Below are 20,889 nucleotides of genomic sequence, written 5' to 3' on the forward strand. Positions count from 1 at the left end.
GACACAAAAATGACACAAAAATGACACAAAAATGACACAAAAATGACACGAAAATGACACAAAAAATGGCACAAAAATGGCACAAAAATGGCACAAAAATGGCACAAAAATGGCACAACAATGGCATAAAAATAGCATAAAAATAGCATAAAAATGGTAGAAAAATGGCACAAAAATGGCACAAAATGGCACAAAAATGACACAAAAATGACACAAAAAGATAAAATTAACACAACAAAAAACATTTTATTTATATGAATTTCATTTTATTTCCAAATATGTAGATTATGAATTTGGTGCTCATTTTATTCTTTTTTCTCCTTTTTTTATAGGTTGACTTGCATGAAACATGATGTGATAATGGTAAGAATATTTCAATAGGATGAAATCTGTTTTAGTTTTGGTTAATCTTAGAATTTTAAACATTTATAATGATTTCCAATTTCGTAAAAAAACCCATTACGTTATCCAATCAGGTACGTAGAAATACCACAGCCATCCAGCGGGCTATCATCCGGATCTCTATTTATAAAAATTTAAAATTCGGTGCCTTAATCTAAGCCCAAACTTCTATTCCAGTCACCTAATGTAGCCCTGATACTTTCCTTTTCATTTCATCAGCATTTAGCGAGCACAAAATAAAAATAAAGGTAGCTTCCCACACGACGATAAGCGAGGAAGAAAAACCCACAGAAAAAAAATTACTTTCATCCGGATCACAATTTTTGGGCATGGAAATTTACAAAAATATTTCGCCATCTCCAGCACGAACTCTCATTAGCTTATCGCATACACAGGAAACCGCACTACTGGATACCTCTCTTATCTTCACGCTTCTTGGAAATTCCCAGGTGGGAGATCTTCATCTTGAAATTCGTTACCAACAGCACAGCACAAAATAGCAATTAGAAAAATAAGAAAACAACGGAGCAAGCTCCTTCAAAGAAGAGAGAGTGCTTCCATTTTTATTTTTGGGATAAGCATCCTGCTCGGATGTCGTCTTTTAGTCCTAGTCGACCGCATCGTCGTCATCGCCGGCGTCATCTCGTTATGGATGCCAATTAGCCGCAAAGGGTAAATAATAATGAGTAGAATGAGATGAAAATGAGATTGGCTTGGCAACTTGAAAACTTTGTTCGTTACTTTTTCTTTTTGAAATTTTTAACCAAAAAAAAAAATGACTCTTTCTGATTGGGTTTTCTGGTTTTTATCGAGGTTTATTAACCGATATTGTTAATGAGCCCCTTCGATTAAAAAAAAGGCGCATTATGATTGAGTAAACCACTTGACTACGTCAAGGCTTGACACAGATGGCAGCACTTGACATATTTGTTTGAAGTTTCATCAGGAGATAAGCCCCCTGCACTAAATAAGGGCCACTCTCAACATGTTTTGTTAAAAGACCATGCTCTACCCCATAAATTTCGCCTCGAAAAATGTTTCTGATAATAATCTTCGAAATGGAATGATTCGTTTCGTGGAAAAGACTAGGACAAAGAATAGGACTAGGACTAGTACATATTCTAGGACTAGGACAAGGATTTGGACAAGGATTTGGACTTTGAACTAGGACTTTGTATTAGGACACTTTGGACTAGGACACTTTGGACTAGGACACTTTGGACTAGGACACTTTGGACTAGGACACTTTGGGCTAGGACACTTTGGAGTAGGACACTGTGGACTAGGACACTTTTACTAGGACACTTTGTTCTAGGACACTTTGGACTAGGATACTTTGGACTAGGACACTTTGGACTAGGACACTTTGGACTGGGACACTTTGGACTAGGACACTTTGGACTAGGACACTTTGGACTAGGACACTTTGGACTAGGACACTTTGGACTAGGACACTTTGGACTAGGACACTTTAGACTAGGACACTTTGGGCTAGGACACTTTGGACTAGGACACTTTGGATTTTGGACTAGGACACTTTGGACTTTGGAATAGAACTTTGGACTTTGGATTAGGACACTTTGGACTAGGACACTTTGGACTAGGACACTTTGGGCTATGAAAATTTGCACTAGGACACTTTGGACTAGGACACTTTGGACTTTGGAAAAGAACTTTGAACTAGGACAATTTGAACGTTGGACTAGGACACTTTGGACTTTGGAATAGAACTTTGAACTAGGACACTTTGGACTTTGGACTAGGACACTTTGGACTTTGGAATAGAACTTTGAACTAGGACACTTTGGACTTTGGATTAGGACACTTTTGACTAGGACACTTTGGACTTGGACACTTTGGACTAGGACACTTTGGACTTTGGAATAGGACTTTGAACTGGGACACTTTGGACTTTGGACTAGAACTTTGAACTAGGATACTTTGGACTTTGGAATAGGACACTTTGGACTAGGACACTTTGGACTTGGACACTTTGGACTAGGACACTTTGCACTAGGACACTTATGACTAGGACACTTTGGACTTTGGAATAGAACTTTGAACTAGGACACTTTGGACTTTGGACTAGGACACTTTGGACTTTGGAATAGAACTTTGAACTAGGACACTTTGGACTTTGGATTAGGACACTTTTGACTAGGACACTTTGGACTTGGACACTTTGGACTAGGACACTTTGGACTTTGGAATAGGACTTTGAACTGGGACACTTTGGACTTTGGACTAGAACTTTGAACTAGGATACTTTGGACTTTGGAATAGGACACTTTGGACTAGGACACTTTGGACTAGGACACTTTGGATTAGGGCACTTTGAACTAGGACACTTTGGACTAGGACACTTTGGACTAGGACACTTTGATCTAGGACACTTTGGACTAGGACACTTTGGACTTTGGAATAGAACTTTGAATTAGAACACTTTGGACTTTGGACTAGGACACTTTGGACTATGACACTTTGGACTAGGACACTTTGGACTAGGACACTTTGGACTAGGACACTTTGGACTAGGACACTTTGGATTAGGACACTTTGGACTTTGGAATAGAACTTTGAACTAGAACACTTTGGACTTTGGACTAGGACACTTTGGACTATGACACTTTGCACTAGGACACTTTGGACTAGGACACTTTGGATTTTGGAAAGGAACTTTGAACTAGGACACTTTGGACTTTGGACTAGGATACTTTGGACTTTGGAATAGAACTTTGAACTAGGACACTTTGGACTTTGGATTAGGACACTTTTGACTAGGACACTTTGGACTTGGACACTTTGGACTAGGACCCTTTGCACTAGGACACTTTGGACTAGGACACTTTGGACTTTGGAATAGGACTTTGAACTGGGACACTTTGGACTTTGGACTAGAACTTTGAACTAGGATACTTTGGACTTTGGAATAGGACACTTTGGACTAGGACACTTTGGACAAGGAAACTTTGGACTAGGACACTTTGAACTAGGACACTTTGGACTTTGGAATGGAACTTTGAGCTAGGACACTTTGGACTAGGACACTTTGGACTAGGACACTTTGGACTAGGACACTTTGGATTAGGGCACTTTGAACTAGGACACTTTGGACTATGACACTTTGGACTATGACACTTTGGACTAGGACACTTTGGACCAGGACACTTTGCACTAGGACACTTTGGACTAGGACACTTTGGACAAGGAAACTTTGGACTAGGACACTTTGGACTAGGACACTTTGGACTTTGGAATAGAACTTTGAGCTAGGACACTTTGGACTAGGACGCTTTAGACTTTGGAATAGAACTTTGAACTGGGACACTTTGGACTTTGGAATAGGACACTTTGGACTAGGAAACTTTGGACTAGGAAACTTTGGACTAGGACACTTAGGACTAGGTCTCTTTGGACTAGGACACTTTGGACTTTGGAATAGAACTTTGAACAAGGACACCTTGGACTTTGGACTAGGACATTTTGGACTAGGACACTTTGGACTAGGACACTTTGGACTAGAACACTTTGGACTAGGACACTTTGGACTAGTACACTTTGGACTAGGACACTTTGGAGTAGGACACTTTGGATTAGGGCACATTGGACTAGAACACTTTGGACTTGGACACTTTGGACTAGGACACTTTGGACTAGGACACTTTGGATTAGGGCACATTGGACTAGAACACTTTGGACTAGGACACTTTGGACTAGGACACTTTGGACTAGGACACTTTGGATTAGGACACTTTTTACTAGGACACTTTGGAAACTTTGGATTAGGACTAGTGTCACACTCATTTACTCATTTAAGTTTGGATTTTCAATGTTTTAAAAATCTCAAGCTTCCTAAGCGTCCTACCGTCCATTGTCATAAAAGTAAAAAAAGAAAAAATGAAACTGCTTTCACTTTTCAATTTTATCCGAGCGATTTGACAAAGTGCAATGGCACGGAAAAAAGTCAAATCACCGGTGTAATTCCACCGCTACATATATTTCCCCAACAGTTTGCCACAAAAGCACTTTCATTTTAGCTCAGGATCAGGACCAGGACCAGGAGGACGACAACGTGGAAAAACCTCGAACGACCAAGTTGCCGGGAAAAACTTTCAATGGCGACGACGACGACGCCGACCATTACCGTGTGCATTGTTTGTTTATGTCGGTGGCTTTGAAATGAAAAGTTTTTCGAACCGGAATGCTATGGCAACTATTTTAAGTTTTTTTTTCTGTTTCCATTTTTCTATCGATCGCTTTCTCCAACATCCTTGGGAGAAAAAATCTCAGCAAACCGGGACACATTTTTCCATTGCCTCCCAAGATGCATTACAAAACAAAAAAAACTGTCATAGCTTTAAAAATTCTTACAGCGAGCCACGTGCCTTTCTCCCTTCCTTTGAGGGGAAAAATGCTTTCCCCGTGATCATTTTCCACTGATTTTGCTATCATTTTCGTTTTGGCTGAGCTGAAGCTAAGCGTCCTACCGTCCTGTCACTAGCGATTCACAATTTGCGATTGAGTTCTCACTCGAGCGAAACGAATAGTATGAAGTAAAAATTGTAGGTTATTTTTCTTTCTGTTTTGTCTACGCTCTGGTTTTTGTCTCTCTCGGCAAAATTCCGAGCCAAGTTTTCTTGTTATCGGTTGTTTGCACTATGTCGTAGCGTTTAGGTTTTGCTTTATTTCGTATTTTTGTGTCTTCCCTCGTTGGTCTTTGCTCTTCCGCCGAGTGAATTTTATGCGACTTGTTAAATTGGTTGAGTTTGAATCGTTCGTAGTTTTTTTATGTTGCGATCATCCTCCTAGATTTCTTGAAAAAAAAAAACGGTTCCGACGGACGCCCATAATCGTTTCTATTTATGCTATTACGGAGATTGAGTTCTAACGGCCGTTAATAATTAGATTATACTTCGGACTTCGGACGAGGGAAAACTTTTTCGTTACTGGCGGAGCAAAATTTAAACTTCCAGGAGCGATTCCGGGACATCATTCAATTGATTTGTCACCAAACAAATGGAAATAAGATAATTTGAGTGCTTTTTTAAGAGCACGGAAAACGGCAGCTTCCATAAAGCCGTAGGGCAATCATCTGGGAACAGAATTCTTCTATTCATATCCAAATGAATTTTTATAATCATCGAGTTATTCTTGATTTCTTATTAACCTATAAGATTTTTAGCATTTTCTTTATTTTGACAATTTTGACAATATTGACAATATTGACAATTTTGACAATTTTGACAATTTTGACAATTTTGACAATTTTGACAATTTTGACAATTTTGACAATTTTGACAATTTTGACAATTTTGACAATTTTGACAATTTTGACAATATTGACAATATTGACAATTTTGACAATTTTGACAATTTTGACAATTTTGACAATTTTGACAATTTTGACAATTTTGACAATTTTGACAATTTTGACAATTTTGACAATTTTGACAATTTTGACAATTTTGACAATTTTGACAATTTTGACAATTTTGACAATTTTGACAATTTTGACAATTTTGACAATTTTGACAATTTTGACAATTTTGACAATTTTGACAATTTTGACAATTTTGACAATTTTTACAATTTTGACAATTTTGTCATTTTTGTCATTTCTGTCATTTCTGTCATTTTTGTCATTTTTGTCATTTTTGTCATTTTTGTCATTTTTGTCATTTTTGTCATTTTTGTCATTTTTGTCATTTTTGTCATTTTTGTCATTTTTGTCATTTTTGTCATTTTTGTCATTTTTTACATTTTTGTCATTTTTGTCATTTTTGTCATTTTTGTCATTTTTGTCATTTTTGTCATTTTTGTCATTTTTGTCATTTTTGTCATTTCTGTCATTTTTGTCATTTTTGTCATTTTTGTCATTTTTGTCAATTTTGTCAATTTTGTCATTTTTGTCATTTTTGTCATTTTTGTCATTTTTGTCATTTTTGTCATTTTTGTCATTTTTGTCATTTTTGTCATTTTTGTCATTTTTGTCATTTTTGTCATTTTTGTCATTTTTGTCATTTTTGTCATTTTTGTCATTTTTGTCATTTTTGTCATTTTTGTCATTTTTGTCATTTTTGTCATTTTTGTCATTTTTGTCATTTTTGTCATTTTTGTCATTTTTGTCATTTTTGTCATTTTTGTCATTTTTGTCATTTTTGTCATTTTTGTCATTTTTGTCATTTTTGTCATTTTTGTCATTTTTGTCATTTTTGTCATTTTTGTCATTTTTGTCATTTTTGTCATTTTTGTCATTTTTGTCATTTTTGTCATTTTTGTCATTTTTGTCATTTTTGTCATTTTTGTCATTTTTGTCATTTTTGTCATTTTTGTCATTTTTGTCATTTTTGTCATTTTTGTCATTTTTGTCATTTTTGTCATTTTTGTCATTTTTGTCATTTTTGTCATTTTTGTCATTTTTGTCATTTTTGTCATTTTTGTCATTTTTGTCATTTTTGTCATTTTTGTCATTTTTGTCATTTTTGTCATTTTTGTCATTTTTGTCATTTTTGTCATTTTTGTCATTTTTGTCATTTTTGTCATTTTTGTCATTTTTGTTATTTTTGTCATTTTTGACATTTTTGACATTTTGATGTCATTTTGATGTCATTTTTTCCACATATCGATTTGAACATTAGGATTTTTTTTCTCGGTGTAGTTGTTTTTGAATGAGCATTACGAATTTATAGGACTCTCGTTTGGTGTTAATATAGGTCAGAATAATTTCAGAGAGAGATGGCTGTTAAAAGTGTGAAGAAATTGTTTGTTATTTAAATTAAATTTCTTAATTCGAAATAATGTTTCGTAAAGGCGTCAAATTATAATCGAAGTTTTAAATTTGAGTTCTGAAGTTGAACTTCGAACAGATTCTACTAAAAATTCTACAGTTGATCGAGATTGGAAATAACAACTATTAATATCGCTCAAAGAATGCAATTGGCAAAACGGAGTAACAAAAAACGTACGTCAACCGATCACAACTCGATACCAAATTTTTGGATTGATGACTGATGACGATGACGAATTGCTGCAGGTGGGCGTCGCACACGTGCAATTTTCCTCTGCGATGAAACGAACGCATACGGTTTTCGGTTATTTTTCTCTCTCGTTTGAATGTTTTAGCGTACGTCGCACTTTTTTTGCACTCGAAACAAAATTTCTCGGGAGACGACATTCGAGGTCTGGATCCAGATTTGCTGGAACTGGATGGATGGCTGGATGAGGAAAATCGTGTTTGCACTGGAATTTCACGTCCTCGGGGTCGAACGAACGCAGTGGATTTACGATATATTTCCACATAACACAGCGCGCTCTGCTTTTGATCCCCGATGAATTGAGCTTGATCACGAACGTTAAACTTTCCGGGGCGTGTTTTTTTTCGGACAGGAAATAAAGTCATTAGAAAATGTTTTTACGAGATGAGGGATGGAAAAAAAATCCCTATAACGTAGTGTTACACAATGAGATTTTTCTTTTTTTAATGTCGATTTTTGCTGCTTTGTGAAATTTTATAAAATTTTATAAAAGTTAAATTCGACTTAAGCTTTTTCGAAAAAAAAAAATCGTTTGCAGAATGTTATCTTAAAAAAATGATGAAGCCTCCCCTATCGCCACTTGACAAAAAGTGAGCATCCGCAGAATGTTTTGGAAAGTGAGGATTTTATCGTGTTATCAACAAAACAACAAAAAAAAAAAAACGAAACCCCATTTATGATATCACCTGAATGGAATCAGCTGAGCTGTTGCACTTTGGCTCAACTTTTCCCCCCTCTCGTCGTGTAGGTGGAAAAAACCTCAATAAAAGATATCATCAAATCAGAGTGTTGCGCACGATGTGAGTAAATGCAAACAAAGAGGGGGGTAAACATTGGATATTCCAAGTCATGAGCCCTGCTGTCCCATTTCGTTATTAAATCACTATCAGTAGATCGGTATCATCCGTGGATGTTTTCTGGCTTTGGGTTTTCATCTAATGGAGGGAATCATATAGCTGTTTTTTTCTTTTGTTTTTGGTAAACATTGGTCGGTTGATAAATCCGGATTAAGGTTTTACTTGTTGTGAGTGACTCATGGCGACCGTTATAGAATATATTAAACAAAAAAAGAAAATTGAAAATATAACTATGAAAAATATCATTTTAGGGTGTTTATTTTGGAATGCTTTGATATTAATTTTAGAAACTTAAACGTTCTAGAAAAGCTTACATATTTCAGATCTAATAGTAACTTTCTCTTTAGCGCAATAAACAAATCCCACCGGAACCGCCAATTAGTACGGCCAAAAATGGTACAACCGAAAGTCGAAATCATTTCTCCAAAATGGCAAAACCTTCATCATCACTCGTAGTTGGGCCAATAATTTAGCCATTCGCCAGAATTTGACTGCTCGCACTTCACATAATCGTCATCGTCGTCATCATTGGAATGAAATTGGAAACCGAGAGCTGACGCCGTCGTCTTCATCTCGTTTCAATTTGTATCGGAAAACCACAACCGGGGGCAATTATACCGACAAATTTTGAGAGCTGTGTAGGTTGACGTAGACGGTAGAGCAAAATAATCCGTTTGCCAACGTTAAATTTTGCAACGACTTTCTCTTTGTTTTTCACTCTCTGGAGCCACCGGAGAAATTCATTTTAATTTGTTTCCATACTTCTCGGAAGCGCGTACTTTCGTGATTTGCTTTCGTTGAATTTTAAACCAATGGTAAGCGTATTGTTTCTGATTTTGTTTTTTTTTGTCATCGACCTTAATGTGTCAACAGAGGAAAAGACGAAAAGTTCCAGTTTTTGAAAACGAGGAAGTACGTGAAGCAATTTCAAACTTCAAGTCGAATCAACTTCACGCCAGACTCTGTGTGACCTACGATTGTTTTCGCTTGCTTGAATTAAAAATTAACGACTAAGTACGAAAACTAAACATAAACAAACAAATCGTGGCAAACAAAATGTCAAAAAGCACGAAACAAACAAATTACGAGCGACTGCATTAGCGATTCATGTTGATGATGATGTTTATGTGACGGGTGGGGGGAAAACGCCTACTGGAATGATAATTTTTTTCTGCCGTTCACTCGCAATTTCAAATGAAAGCGGAAAAACATCAATCAGGAATAAAAATCTGCTGCTTTTTTCACTCTCTTTCTCAAATATAAAACCGTCTAGCAGGAAGAAACAACAAATCAGCGGGAAAAATATGTTCTTTCAACGCAGACCCTCGAGGGACCCAAATCGAAGAATGGTGCAGATGCTCCGCTCTTTTGTTTGTAAATAAGTATGGTTCTGATATTGAATTCAGCCTTTTCTGATATCAGATTTTTTTCTTCTTTTTGCTGCTGGTGGGTCGTCTTGACGCAAAACAAACGCAGGAACGACTGAGAAGCGAAAACAAATCAATAACGATTTGTTACCCTAAAGGGTCTCTAATATCGGAATCAGCGACAGTGGATAACTGTTAGTCTTGAAACTTGTAATTAGTCTTCCTATAGGCTATTGTGGATGACTGAACAACATAAGATTGAAAAATCGTTGATATTTTTTACTTGACAATTCAAGACTTCAGAATTGTTTTGATTTTTTTTTTAAATTTTTGTTATTCTGCAAAATATTTGTTACCGTATTGGGGAACTGGGGAATGACTTTTCCCCAGAATGACAAATACCCGAAATCAAACCCCAGAATGAACCATTTCCCAGAAAAAATTTCCCCAGAATGCGCCATTTACCAGAAATGTTATTCCAAGAATGAAACATTTCCCAGAATTTTTTTTTATCCAGAATAGAACATTTACCAGAATGACACAAATCCCAGATTATTTCCTCTTGTATTTTTTTGTTTTATTTTTGTGCTGTTAAATCTAATGAATTATTGTAAATTTCATATGATTTGAAATTAAATTTTTCAAAATGGTTTTTCAAATGAAACTAATTGTTTGAAAGTTTCCAGCTAAAATTATTTCAGAACCGATATTATGTTTTGTGGTTTGGGTACTTGAATTATTTTGTTTTGGTATCCGACTCCTCACATTGCGCGTTCGAACTTTAAAGAAATATTGTCCTTCACGCTGTCGCGGGTTGTACTCTATTTACCCGAAAACCATTGCCCAGAATTAAAAATCCCCAGAATTCCAATCGCCAGAAAGAACCATTCCCCAGAATTTTTTTCCCCAGAATTTTTTTTCCCCAGACGAACCATTCCCCAGAAAAATTTTCGCCAGAATGTACCATTTCCCAGAAATTTTTTCACCAGAATGAACCATGTACCAGAAATTTTTTCGCCAGAAGGACCATTTCCCAGAAAATTGAAAACATTTATCCTTACTAGAAATTATTTAAAAAAAAAAGGAATTGTTACAAAAAAAATGGGGTTTCATAACTTTATTCTTCTGCGGCAAGGCCGCAACCAACGAGGATGAAGGGGCTGAGGCGGCACAAAGCCGCCGAAGCTCCCAAATCCGAGGAGGCCGCCGACCCGCCGTCGGAAGCGGCGGCCCTAAGACATTGGTCTAGGTCTGCCGGGGCTTCCTAGGTCTGCGTGAAAGCTAGAAGTGATCCCTTAGGCTGATGTCATGCTGAAGCAACTAGCAACGCGACCTACAACGCAACGTTCACACGACTAACCAGCTCTCATTTGATCTCCATGGAAATCGCGCAGACCTGTCATACTGGTTGCTTTGTGTAGCGCGACCAATCTGATGCCAATGTGTTTAGTAGCGCGACTAGTAGGAAATCCAATAGGAACATTGTTTTTTCTCGATTTGAAGCAGTGATTCCGGGTTTTAAGCACAATAGTACGAAGATCTGTCCGAACTTGTGATAATAAACTAAAAACTATCTTAATCGGCGAGAAAATTTTCATGAATTCTTAGTTCCGGCAAAAAAACAAGGAATTTTGTCGGTTCAAATTTCGGCATTCTTGCAATCCGGGTCGTGATTTGATGAGTTTTTGATGGCTCCGGAAAGAAAGGAGACGATTCAAAGCATTATCAGATGTAGAGAAGTGATGATTTGTAGGGAATTTCAAAGTGACAGGTCGCGCCAGCATGACATACCAATGCAATGCAACGCAATCTTATTGGAACGTTGCGTTGCGTTGCGTTGCTAGTTGCTTCAGCATGACATCAGCCTTAGCCCCGTCCGCCACGCGACAGCGTGAAGGACAAAACGTCTTTCAAGTTCGAACGCGCAGCGTGAGGAGTCGGATACCAAAACGGGTTTTTAAAGGACCATGGTAAGCATTGAATCAATTAAAGTACCCAAACCATAAACAAAGCACAATATTGGTTCTAAAATAAATTTAGTTGGAAAATTTCACAGTCGTAGTTTCATTTAAAAAATCATTTTGAAAAAATTAATTTCGAATCATATGAAATATTCAAGAATTCATTAGAAAAAAAAAAACAAATAAAAATACTAGGGGAAAAATCTGGGATTTGTGCCATTCTGGTAAATGTTCCATTCTGGGGAAAAAAATCTGGGAAATGCTCCATTCTGGGAAAAAATTTCTGGTAAATGGTGCATTCTGGGGAATTTTTTTCTGGGAAATGGTTTATTCTGGGGTTTGATTTCGGGTATTTGTCATTCTGGGAAAAAATCATTCTGGGCAATGGTTTTCGGGTAAATGGGATACAATCCTGTCGCGTGGCGGACGGAGCCAAGGGATCACCCCTAGCTTTCACGCAGACCTAGGAAGCCCCGGCAGACCTAGACCAATGTAATGGGGCCGCCGCTTCCGACGGTGGGTCGGCGGCCACCTCGGATTTGGGAGCTTCGGCGGCTTTGTGCCGCTTCAGCACCTTCATCCTCGTTGGTTGCGGCCTTGCCGCAAAAGAATAAAGTTATGAAACCCCATTTTTTGAAACAATTCCATGTTTTTTTTAAAAATAATTTCAAGTAAGGATAAATGTTTTCCATTTTATGGGAAATGGTTCTTCTGGCGAAAAAATTTCTGGTAAATGGTTCATTCTGGTAAAAACAATTCTGGGAAATGGTACACTCTGGCGAAAATTTTTCTGGGGAATGGTTCGTCTGGGGAAAAAAATTCTGGGGAATGGTTCTTTCTGGCGATTGAAATTCTGGGGACTTTTAATTCTGGGCAATGGTTTTCGGGTAAATGGAGTACAACCGTTCTGTAAGGGTAAAAATAGAAAATCCTACTAGGCAGATAGGATTGAAAAGTTTCAACATAAAACAATCTCACCAAAATCCATCGTCAGCTGGCAGTGACTTTCCACACTTCTTATCTTTGGTTGTTCGTGATGGACCATCAGGTTGTCAAATCCGTGAAACGACCGATATACGGTGATCAGCCGTGACTGAGAGATTTTGTCGTGCTATGCATAAAATAATTCGAAATAAAAAACGTGTATAACTGCATTGACTCGTAATAATGTGCATGCAATCGTATACCTTTGCAAATTGATTCGCATGTCTGATTTTCGTAAAACGTATTTGCTGGAAATCGTAAAAGAATACAAAAAAGTTCAATAAAATCGTTTATGATAATGGGACATCGATGATTGGAATCGTATTAAAGGAGCCTTCAAAATGTTGGTCTATTTTTTGATCATCGATGACGTGTTCTACGATTTAAAAGATTTAAGTTATAGAAATATACGATTTGCTTTTGGTTTAATGCCTTTGAAGCAAATCACCTTGAATTTATATATTCCAGATAGCGTCGAGGAACCATCTTGAGCTGCAGATCGTATGGTCAGGGGATCAAGTCCAGGTACTAACAATAACTTCATGAACGTTAAAAAAATCAGCAATCAGGCAAATAATAAATTTGTACGATATAAACTTGAATTTGACAGCAAAAAACGCATTTCTTTGTAATAATCTTACGTTTATTATTTTTGGGGATGAATAAACCAATTGGTTTAAAGTACAAAAAAAATAATAATCTTATTTTTATTCAACTGACGGAAAATGAGAGCCCTGCACTCAAGTCGCAAAAGACGACCAAATAAGTCGTCAAACTTTCCATATTGTTACGAAAAATGTCGTATAGTACAACCTCAATCATCTATACGATGATGTAAATTGTCATAGCATATTTCAAAAAGAATCAGAGTAGTCGTAAATGATGCGCATGACAAGTCGTGCACATCGAAATCTAATACAATCCAAATCAAGCATATGTTTGCTAATGTACCTATATGGCCTCCAAAATGATACGTATATACTGGTTTTGCTACATTATATACGATATGTTTACACGTATATTTGCGTTGCAAATTCGAAACACCCACCAAATGGTTGTCTGGGATATTTCAGCATGCTAAATCAGCACAGAGCTTTGATAGGATCGTGAAAGTTTTATAACATCCGGCTCCATGCGGATGTGTTTAAGCCGGATTGTGAAATAAAAGTGAATACTTCAGATTGAAATGGATGATCAAAACAACATGTTATTCTTTGTATCTTTAAATTTGTGTACGCTTCAGCAGCTCCAAATAAAAGCAATGAGACGAAATTTATGAACAAATAATAATTAATGCAGTAAAACTATGAAAGAGAACCGCATAAAATCAATCCATCATATTTATAGCTGAATTCTTAAAACCAATCACAGAAAAACAATTAAAACTACTGTTTCTGTATATTTGTATGTCTCATATTTATCGTTGAATGCTTGAAATCAATCATAATGTTACAATTGTATCTTTTATATTTGTTGTTGAATGCAGAAAATCAATTGTACGGTTAAAGTTGAATCCAATATATGTGTAATTGAATGCACACAATCAATAAGATAACCTACTCTATATATAGTTGAAAGATTAGGATTTAAAGTTAGCCGAGAAGCAATCAGAAATATGATTGAAGATAAGTGGATTATTGTTGGAAATACTATACTTTTTTCTCCGTGTAACAACGAAACTAGAGCTCATAGATGAAATCTAACACCATATTCGAGCTCTGGATGTTAAATTCCTTCAAAATTGTATTTGTAATTCAGGATACTTATCTTCGAGTAACAACTGAAAATATTTTTCAGGTCCCCGTAAGCCGTAACTCCGAGGACGTTTAGAAAACCTGAAAATAGAAACACTATTTTTGCACCATCAATACTGCTCCCAACGCAATGGATTATTCCACCTAAAAACATTTCCCAATCTTTTAAGGCTTAATCTTTAAAGCGTTAAAATCTGGTGAAAGGCACATCCAGCTTCCTTGGGAACCACTTTTTCTAAAAAAATTTTCTTTTTGGTCTATTGGCGGCCTTTCCCAGGAAAACAATGAAGGATTTTCACTAGCCAGAATGTTCCATTTTTCGTAAGTAACAGCAATGGCGAATCCAAGCTGGTAGGATTATTTTTAACTATTTTACAATAGCACACAGTTTACAACGCCTTTTTTCTCACAACATTTCTTCTTGAACAACTACTGGCGGACTTTCCCAAGGAAACAGCGACAGATCTGAGGTAAAATTCACTACCATGATGGTACATTTCTCTGATTGCTCCAATTACTCACCCACGCTGGGGAATTTTTTTTTCGCCTTATCACGATAAACTGCATATGTGGTTCACAAACATTTTAGAGAACCTACCTAAGGGTCCAGCGCCGATTGACCGGCGCATAGGGCTGAGATAAAAGATCTCCACTGCTGGCGATCCGGGGCCAGCGTCTTCACTTGCTGCCAGCCGAGGTTCTCGTCAACTGTGCGGATTTCAGCGGCTAGACTTCGCCGCCACGAGCTTTTGGGCCTGCCTCTTCTCCGATGCCCATCTGGATTCCAGTCAAGCGCCTCTCTGCAAATCTCGTTTTCATCTCTTCGCAGCGTGTGCCCAATCCATCTCCACTTACGTTCCCGAATCTCTATTTCTAGCGCCTTTTGATGACACCGACGATGAAGTTCAACGTTTGAGATCCAGTTGCCAGGCCACCAAGCGCGGATGATGTTCCGCAGGCAGCGATTCACAAAAACTTGCAGTTTTCGCGTCATCACCGCATATGTGCACCAAGTTTCACACCCGTACAGCAATACGGATTTGACGTTTGAGTTGAAGATTCGGATCTTAGTTCGTAGAGAGATCTGGCGTGATCGCCAGATGTTTCGGAGACTCGCAAACGCAAATCGGGCTTTTCTGATCCGGGTCTCGATGTCCTTCTTGGTCCCACCATCAGGCGTAATCTGGCTACCAAGATACTGGAAGCACTCCACTGTCTCAACCTGTTGTCCAGCTACCACGAAATTGGAACGATTTTCTGTATTGATTTCCATCGACTTGGTCTTTCCGACATTGATTTTGAGACCTGCTGCCTTGGAGCTTTCGGTGAGGACTAAAAAGAGGACTAAAGCTGAGGATTTTAGAGAAACACAACCGGAAAAATCTCTATATCTAACATTAAAAACTTCATTTGATTAAAAAAATTTACGGAGCTTGAATAAAATGCGTAAGATGTCAAAAAAATCCCCCTGAATATTAAATATTTCTAACTACAAATTCTCTTACATTTGTTTTCTTTCCCCGATAGTTGAAATAATAGAAATAATAATGAAAAGTTTGTTGTCTAATCAACGAAATTTTATCTAAACCGTATTGAGAGTACTGCGATAAAATTTCGCAATTGTGTGAAATATATTCATTTCACGCAATCGAACGATAACTCCGTGGCGGTTGTCATTTCCCACCATTTTAATAAAGACTACCAAGTAAAAGTGAGAAAAGTAATATCGAAAATGTGTTCATGGGGAAAATCCTCATCTGTATTTATTTTCCGAGACTTTAATCAACACCCCACCTATGATGATGATGATGCTACGATGCCAGCAGACACGCGACGAGTAAGTCTGAGCATATCATCAAAGTGGAAAACAAATTCCGCCCTAATCATCGCCAAATCTGTACCCGCTGTTTCCACCAGCAGAAGCCACAACTTCATGAGTTTCTTGCTGATAAAATGAGATAGATACATGAGAAAAAAACACATCTGCCCCCCACAAAAGGTGCTGACAGACGAACGAACGTACGAACGAAGATATGTCACGCACTTGAACTGATCAAAAAGTCATGAAAGACAGGCACGGTCACATGTCTCTGGAGCCACCATTCGCTGTCTTATTTTTTTTATTGCTGTTAGCTGTCTTCCAAAAATGAAATGAGGAAAAAAATACCGACTCGTATCGAGACTTTTCTCATTCAACTTATCGTGTGTATCTTCTTCTGCTCCGTGAAGAAACATGAGAGCAGTCCGGAAATGAGCTTAGTAAGAACGTTGGTTCACCCTCGGGGACTCCATCTAAGAAGACAGGCAGAAAAAAGTCAACCATAAGTCCGCGAGCGGGGCAAGTTTGCGTGAGATTGAACTCCAGCGGAGGGACGGAGAAAAATTCAAACGACGAAGACGTTGATTCAAAGAAGTGACTCAAAGCGATTATTCCGTTCGAACGATTCCCAGTCAGTCGACTTCTTGAATATTGTGTCCCCATCCCTGAACTTCTTCTTATGGGGCTTCATTTGCGATCAGAATTAGAAAATTCGCACACCACTGGAGCCAACTTCCGTTAGCAATTTTGCTACATTTCGATGCCACGATTTTTCTTTACGCATTTCTTCCGGTAAATCGTCCGATGGAATTGATAATGGTTTTCCTTCGTCTTCTACTAGTGGCTCCATAGAGAATGATCAGACTTTAACGATTCTCGTCTCTAAGCTTCTCATCAATTGACTACTGACAAAAAAAAATCAGCGGAAAATCGGAAAAAACGGAAACCTAGTCCTGATTAATGGTCACATCGGACGTGTCAGGTTGAAATATTGCATTATTTCCATGCTTTCCTCTAGCATCAAAAAAATTGCTGCCGACCTGAGGTCGGGCCCGAAAAGCAAAAAGCTGCTATCAATTTTTGATTCGAAACCATTGTACGATTGCTTTCAATAACAAAAAAAAATCGGTCTGCTCTGTGCGATTGTGCAATGATGTTTAGTTGGTTTTGAAAGCATTGCCATCATCTAATATTGATTTGCTGATGTGCTGCTGCTGTAAATTTCCACGAAACAATCCATGTAGAGAGGGAAGAGGGAACATTTTACGTTTAAGCGTGTGGTTTTTCCATTCGGGTGGAACATCATTCGCAAGGAAATGGAATGGAAAGTGCGGTTGGGGAGAGGGTCGATTCTAGGAAGTCAGCATCACAAATTCATTGAATTTTGAAAACGCCATTGTCGGTGTGAACTCGTTCAGCGATTCCGTTGCTTTTCGCTTTCGATATAAAACACAAACGAAATTAGATGAAAGGTTTCTGCAGAAGTTGAAAATGAAATGAATGATAATTTGCGAAGTTGATTGTTGAACATTGTGGAACAGAGCAGTTTTCGTTTCTGACTTTTGTTGCAACATTACCATATTTTGGAATCCTTGACAATGGTAATGTTTTTTTTCGAAACATATTGATTGTTTAATCAACTATCCTTGGAAGAAAAGAACAAAATTTGGAAATAGATTGATGGAAAAGTGGTCGTTTAAATAAAAGTGCCCGTCCCGGGAATTTCTGAGAATAAAACAATTTCGGGAATTCCCGAGTCCCGGGGAACCATGCAAAAATCCCGGGAATTCCCGAACATAATGAATCGAGAATTTTTTTCGAAAAATTGCACTACCTAAATATGAAAAATAGGCCAGAGTCAGTAAGAAAAATTATTGTTCTACCTTGGTATATGGTAAGATTGTTTCAAAAGATTGTTTTTAAAAGATTGTTTCAACATGGACATCAACAAAACATAATTGAATTTAAAAAGGAGTTTTAAGAAAACCTTGTAAATGTAAAACCAAAAAATATCAGTAAATAAACACCAGAAGAAAAAATGGAATGCTCTATTAAGCAATATTCATCGTTCAGAACTTTCGTTTCACACACTGTGGACAGTAGAAAAATCATCGGCAGAGAAAATTCACTATTTAAAACATAAGTGCAGCGGTGCACTTATCTGAAAGTTTACTATATTTGATAAATAACCTGAAGTCAAGCAAATCAACTTCTTTCGATAGTCAATTTTATTTTCCTCAATTTCATTCATATTTTGCAGCAAGAACCAGTCAATAATGTTGGTTAAAGTACTACAGAGCCTGTTCGATTTCGGCAACGTTTGATTTTGGCGTCATCCGTTTCAATCGCTGTTAAGAGATTTCATAGTCTGAGGCAACGAAATAAAAGATCTAGCTTCTTTTGGAATTATATGTATGTTTGGTGCACCACAATCTCCAAAGAGAAGATATTACAATTCCGAACGACTGTAATTTCATAAAACGGAGAGCTGATGAGTAGCACCAACCGAAGTTTTAGGCGACTGTTCATGCGAATGCGAATGCGTTTTAAACCGATCGTTTTTGGCAACATCCAAAAAAGTAGTTATTAAGTCACTTTTTTTGTTTATTTTTTATTTTGAACTAGCTGATCCCATACGAAATCCGTTTCGTTTTCAATTTAGAATATGTCATGAACAATTTGAATGCATGTCAATTGCCAGGCTTTTTCCAGATGCTTTACCGAATGCATTGTAAAGCAATAATTGCAAAATGTTGAACACGTAATATGGACGATCACATTTTCTGACGTTTGTAACTAAACTTGAAATCAGGAATCAATGCCGTGCCAAAAAACTCCAGTATACAAATTTTCGTTTGTCATTGCAAAAACAAATTTAACAGTTAATATGGAAGACCCCCTTTTTTGTCGTTTGATATAAATATTGAAATCTAAAATCAATTGACCGTCCCAACACCCGTGTATAAATTTCGACTTGATCGTTGCATAAAAACGGAATTATTTCCAAAAATTTAATCCCTTTTCGGTGGCCTCTTTTTAGTAAAATCGATTTCTGATATCAAAGGGTTGTGTTTTTTTCCGTCACCTCGCGTTCGTGCTACGATTTACATTTTCGTTTCGGGTACCATGCCTGATTAAAATTGAAAAGTGCATTGTAAATTTATGTTTGAAAAAGTTATGACAATACAAATCAGTGATTAGAAAAATCTCAGAAAATAAACTTTAAGATTTGTGATTCAATCTGGTGATGGAGCGAAGGGTTCTATTTTTAGTTCCGAACGAAATTATAATATTTTAACGCGAGTGAAATGCTACCTTTTCATGAAACTCCTTCGGGTATGATTTGGTTTAAATTTTGAAACAAGCCATCCACGATAAACTAACGAGAAGAATTCAGGAAAATGGACTGGCAATAGAAACATAATTTGTGTGTTTACTAGAAACTTGGCAAAATAATGTCTGGTGGTTTGGATTAGGGTAAATGATCTTGAGCGGAACTAAATGGCTCAATTCGACGCAACTCGAAACAGTTGATCAAGCGGTATGGCTGTGGGTTATAACCGAACAAAAAAATTTTTTAGTTCAGCGGATAGATCTTGGTTTCTGTTTTCTAATGATGATTTTGAGAATATTTTAGAGTAAATCCTAATACTTGTGTAACTGTGAAACTTCAATTAAATTTCATCTTTGAAGATTTTAAAGTTAAAAAATTAATGTTTTCACGTAAAAAAGAAACTTAGCGTTCCAAAGTTGTTCTCAAAATATCCGTTCAAATTTATTGCTTGCTTAACCTTCCAAAGCTGTTCGCAAAATCTGCGTTTCGGGGAAATTTGACTTGTAATTTATTGTTATTCCCGTGGCCGCAAATGTTGACCGATTTTTATGATATTGGATTCATTGTGTAGGTTATTTTTTCTAGTTTCTAAATATTTTAAAAGGAAGTGAATATGTTCTACTAGGTTGTCTGTAGTTGGCTCCGAATGAAAAAAGTCCCAAAAAACAATTTTATTTTTAAATTGCTTATAATTTCTGACAACTTTGCAGTATTTGCGTGCTTTTTTTAATTTCTGGAATTGTTAAGAATACATCTATCCAATGATGTATAAATATGTGGGGGTCCGATGAATTTTTTGACCGCTATTCTGGATTTTCCGGTAGAAAAAAAATCTAACTCAAAACAAAGACATCCAATTTTGTCTTTGCATCGCTGTATCTTATTTCTTAATGAATTGATATTTCAAACTTCAATTTTAGTTCTTTCTCGTTAATTTGATTAACATTTTCATAGAATATATTTGGTCTCTCAAAAATGTCAGTTCCTCAGTATATTGTAATTATGATAAAGATGCTTTGAATCTGCGCTTGGGGTCATTATGGTATATAGACATAAATCTGGTTTGAAGATTTTGCTCAAGTAGCCTTTCGAAATTTGCAATCACCAATGGGTTCATGACCTCACACCTGATGAGGAACCGAAGAGATAGTAAACTTAATCGATCTTTTAGAGGGAGGCAGGAATACCAAAACTTCGAGACTCATATTATGCGTTGATGGCATACAACCCAAAGCGATGCGAAGACAACGGTATTGGATTCGCTTGAGTTTTATGAGGTGTGTTTTGGCAGCCGATTGAAAACAGAAGCCACCATATTCCATCACTGAGAGAATAGTTGTTCGATACAATTTAATAAGATCTTCTGGATGGGCTCCC

The 20,889-nt window shown here is 37.1% G+C and overlaps 1 protein-coding gene across 4 annotated transcripts in view; it reads left to right on the forward strand.

Moving 5' to 3' along the window:
* The window catches only part of LOC129740640 (uncharacterized), a 315,420-nt gene that overhangs the window by 75,124 nt on the left and 219,407 nt on the right, over window positions 1–20,889 (forward strand). For 2 of the 4 annotated variants that reach the window (XM_055732386.1, XM_055732384.1), the window contains exon 4: window positions 333–363. The exons of 1 other annotated variant lie outside the window; for it this stretch is intronic. The gene's annotated coding sequence lies outside the window, so the exon portion shown is untranslated. Of the gene's footprint in view, window positions 1–332; window positions 364–12,859; window positions 13,131–20,889 lie in introns of those variants that run through there. One more of the 4 variants, XM_055732387.1, reaches the window with a different exon arrangement.

Source organism: Uranotaenia lowii, chromosome 1, assembly GCF_029784155.1.
Source record: "Uranotaenia lowii strain MFRU-FL chromosome 1, ASM2978415v1, whole genome shotgun sequence".
Taxonomy (NCBI): Eukaryota; Metazoa; Arthropoda; class Insecta; order Diptera; family Culicidae; genus Uranotaenia; species Uranotaenia lowii.